The 4,569-nt window shown below is 52.9% G+C and overlaps 1 pseudogene; it reads left to right on the forward strand.

The window, feature by feature from the left end:
• The first annotated feature begins 1,555 nt into the window (after positions 1-1,555).
• LOC125523777 (G-type lectin S-receptor-like serine/threonine-protein kinase At2g19130 pseudogene) lies at positions 1,556-4,240 on the forward strand (annotated as a pseudogene).
• Positions 4,241-4,569: the final 329 nt, after the last annotated feature.

Here is a 4,569-nt window from a genome sequence, read left to right on the forward strand (position 1 = left end):
GGAGGAGAACCCGCCTTGCAATGCCGAAGACAATCTGCGCGCCGGACTCATCGTCATTGAAGCCCGGTTCGGGGGCTACTGAGGGAGTCCTGGATTAGGGGGTGTTCGGATAGCCGAACTATACCTTCGGCCGGACTCCTGGACTACGAAGATACAAGATTGAAGACTCCGTCCCGCGTCCGGGGGGACTTTCCTTGGCGTGGAAGGCAAGCTTGGCGATACGGATATGAAGATCTCCTACCATTGTAACCGACTCTATGTAACCCTAACCCTATCCGGTGTCTATATAAACCGGAGGGTTTTAGTCCGTAGGACAACATACACATCAACGATCATACCATAGGCTAGCTTCTAGGGTTTAGCCTACTCGATCTCGTGGTAGATCTACTCTTGTACTACCCATATCGTCAATATTAATCAAGCAGGACGTAGGGTTTACCTCCATCTAGAGGGCCTGAACCTGGGTAAAACTTCGTGTCCCTTATCTCCTGTTACCATCCGGCCTAGACGCACAGTTCGGGACCCCCTACCCGAGATCCGCCGGTTTTGACACCGACATGGGCCCTTTTATTCGCCGAAATGGGGCTGAAAAGTGAGCCAATATCGACGCCTGGAGGCGAGATGGGGGCGACGACTGGGCGCAAAACCGGCACAGCCCGGATTGTATCGCCGGCTCGTCCCCAGGGAGCGATTTTTATGCGCCCTGGGGGTGGGAGGGGGGGGGGAACGGCTGGAGATGCTCTAAGCTGACCAAAGCTGTATACAAAAGCAAAATAGTATAAGAAACGAGCCGGTAACCGTATTGTACTGCTATATTTTACTGGATGTAATTTTTTTCTTCAAATACAAGGACTAAAATGAGCGAGACAGTCAATTTGGATGACTATCGATCTTTCAGATGGACTTTTGAAACAACTACCCACTAGACGATAGCAGTCAGGCGACCGGTGAGCTCAACCACCCACCCACCAGTGTTCATTATCTTGAAAATTGTCTCAAGATCTCGCCAAAAGTATTTTTGGAATAAAAGAAAGATCTGCCTCAGAAAACTTGTTTCTCACGGCTTTCTTCGTCTTGTCTCCGTGAAACCTTCTTATGTCCCTACTTACAAACTTTTCCTTCAATGAATGAATGAACTAACCGGACATGAAGTTTCTGCCCCCGAGTTCAAATGCACATCGTGAACAGTAAATAGAAGCAAATACCTAAATAAATAAATCAAATCTAATTTTTTTTCTGGCAACAAACATTATTGAATGTCGTACATATGTGCAATTTCCATGAACAAAAATAATTCCTAATGCTCTGAGAAAAAAATCAATGCTTAAAAAGACTATTTTTGACAATAATTTTGGAGCGCTGACTTTGTTACCTTTTCCCCAGACCTTCATGAATGTGATTTCATCACTAAAATTTGCACGCGGACAGAAAACTAAGCAATGTTTATTGAAAAAAATCAGAATTTCTTGAGTTTTTTTATTAATATTTTTGGATTTTACAGTTTATGTAGGAGCATCAAAATTTACAGTTTATGTATGTGCGTCAGCATGGCAGACTCGCAGTCTCGCGCCAAAACCTCTGAGTGCTCATGCCGCGGACTAATTCAAAGCCCATCACTCCTTTTTTGACAGACAAATGCACGAGCAGCAGAACATAAAATATAAAATATACATGCCGGAATCATCACGCATGTGTCGCTCGCGAGATGATTTTTCTTGCGAACATTCACCTGCCTGTATATTTGACTGCACCCCCTGATAATTCACCACTCACCAGCAACCGGAAGCGCTCCACCATCGCCATGTCACAGATCACTGCCACTTTCATGGCCCTTGCCTTGTGCTTCGCCCCTGCAGTGGGTGCAGCGGCGACTCTCTCGGCGCGGCGTCCGCTACGGGGCAAGGACACGCTGGTCTCGGCACAGGGCAAGTTCGAGCTCGGTCTCTTCACCCCTGCTGGTAGCTCCGGCGACAGGTTCTACCTCGGGATCTGGTACAAGAACATCCCCGACCAGACCATCATCTGGGTGGGCAACCGCGTGAGTCCCCTGTCTTCTCTCGCCTTCGCTGAGCTTCGTGTGTCCGCTGAAGACGGCAACCTCGAACTCGTCGGTCCAACCGGCGCCTCCGCCGCGCCGGTCGTTGTGTGGTCTTCAAACCTGCCGTCTCCCTTGTCGCCAGGCTCAAACAACACGGCGGAGATCCGCAACAACGGCAACCTGGTCCTTGTCGACGGCGGCAACTCCTCCAACGTGCTGTGGCAGAGCTTCGACCACCCGACGGACACGCAGGTGCCCGAAGCGTGGGTCGGGGAAAACAAGCTCACCGGCGAGTACCAGGTGCTGACGTCGTGGCGGAACGCCCAAGACCCCGCACCGGGGATGTTCAGCGACACAGTGGACCCCAACGGCACCAGCGAGATCTTCTTCATGTGGAACCGGTCCCGTGTGTACATGCGGACCGGCGTCTGGAACGGGCGCGTCTTCGCGAGGATGCCAGAGGCGACGAAAAACACCATCTACAACACGACATATGTCGAGACCCCGGCGTACCGGCGCGTCATCAACGAGCTCTACGACAATGCAACCATAACGCGCATCGTGCATGATCTCACCGGCCAGTCGAAAATGTACATCTGGATGCCCACGAGCCAGAACTGGCAAATCTTGTGGACTGGTCCCATGTTGCAGTGCGCCGTGTACGCGCTTTGCGGCGCGTTCGGCGTTTGCGATCAGGGAGGCAAGCTGCCTTGCCATTGTCCACCCGGGTTTGCTCCAGTGTCGGAGGCAGACTGGATGCTCAGCGATTGGAGCAGTGGTTGCCGCCGGCGCTCGCCGCTCACTTGCGCGCACAACGGATCGACGACGGACGGGTTCCTGACACTGCCAGACGTGAAGCTCCCCGATGACTCGCTCGCCGTGGGCGCTGCCCAGAGCAAAGTAGAGTGTGAATCAGCTTGCCGAAAGAGCTGCTCTTGCCAAGCCTACACCTTCTCTAACGGGGAGTGCACTGTCTGGCACGGAGAGCTCCGCAACCTTCAGCAGCTCTACATGGACTCCGACAACCCCGGGTCAGACCTGCACCTCCGGCTTTCAGAAAGAGGATTGCAAGATCTCCGTAGTGTAGACAAGAAGAAAATGGGAAGAAAGTTATGGCTTGTCCTTGGCATCATATTGGCTGGTGTTGCAGCAGTGGGCGCCTTGGTTATACTAGCATGGAGGATTGTTCTTGCCCGGAGGAGGAGACTGGTCAGTATGGCAAATGAGAATGTATTCTCCTTGGCCGTGTACAGCTACGGCGACCTCCGTGCCGCCACCAAGAACTTCTCGGAGCGTCTGGGCCGCGGAAGCTTCGGCTCGGTGTACCGCGGGGTCCTGAAGCAGCATAAGGGAGACAATTCAATTAGAGTCCAAGTAGCAGTGAAGAAGCTTGAAAGTTTTGGGCGGCAGGGTGACAAGCAGTTCCGGATGGAGGTGAGCACGTTGGGCTGCATCCAGCATGTAAACCTTGTCCGGCTCCTCGGGTTCTACTCATCGGGTGATGAGAAGATGCTCGTCTACGAGTACATGCCCAGAGGCTCCCTCGACGGCCTCCTCTTCCGTGACGACACGTGCCTGAGCTGGTGCGACCGGTACTGCATCATGCTCGGCGTCGCGAGAGGGCTGGCCTACCTGCACCACGGCTGCCGCGAGTGCATCATACACTGCGACGTCAAGCCGGAAAACATCCTGCTGGACGAGGACATGTCCCCGAAGATCGCCGACTTTGGGATGGCGAAGCTGATGGGGAGGGACTTCAGCCGCGCGCTGACGACGATGCGGGGCACCGTCGGGTACCTCGCGCCAGAGTGGATCTCTGGGCAGCCAATCAGCATCAAGGCCGACGTGTACAGCTTCGGCATGGTGCTCTTCGAGCTCATCTCAGGACGACGTAACTCCAATGGGTACAGCGAGGTGGAGGTGGCAGGGACTGGTGGGAGCGAGTCCTTGACCTTCTTCCCAGTGTGGGCCGCTGGAAAGGTTTTGGAAGGCGAGGTGGGCGCCGTGGCTGACCCGCGGCTGCGCGGCGAGGTGATGTCGGAGGAGCTGGAGCGGGCGTGTAGAGTGGCGTGCTGGTGCATCCAAGACGAGGAGGAGCAGCGCCCGACCATGGCGCAGGTCGTGCAGGCGCTGGAAGGTGCGGTTCACATCCAAGTGCCGCCGGTGCCACGAACCCTGCAGCACCTTGTCACCCTCACGTAGTTCTCACGCCGCGGGAACCTTTTGACTAACGAAATGGTTTTTGAACAAGATTGTACGGGCTTACACATCAAGTGCCGACCGAAATTACTAGTTTGGACTTTCGAGGCTCCATGGTTTAATAAGATCTTTTATCCAATTATTTAAAGAGAGCTGCCTCTACAATTTTATATAACAAAAACCACAGCGAAAATACCAAATGGAGACCGAGAGCTCCATGGAGGTTTTAATTTGAAAACTTCAAAAAAAAATCAGTTTCATAAAATTCTGAAAAATAAACATATACCTAGAGACATACTCCCTCCGTTCCTCAATATAGGGTGTATAGTTTT

This window comes from Triticum urartu, chromosome 7A, assembly GCF_056163025.1.
Source record: "Triticum urartu cultivar PI428250 chromosome 7A, HENAU_Tu73, whole genome shotgun sequence".
Lineage (NCBI taxonomy): Eukaryota > Viridiplantae > Streptophyta > Magnoliopsida > Poales > Poaceae > Triticum > Triticum urartu.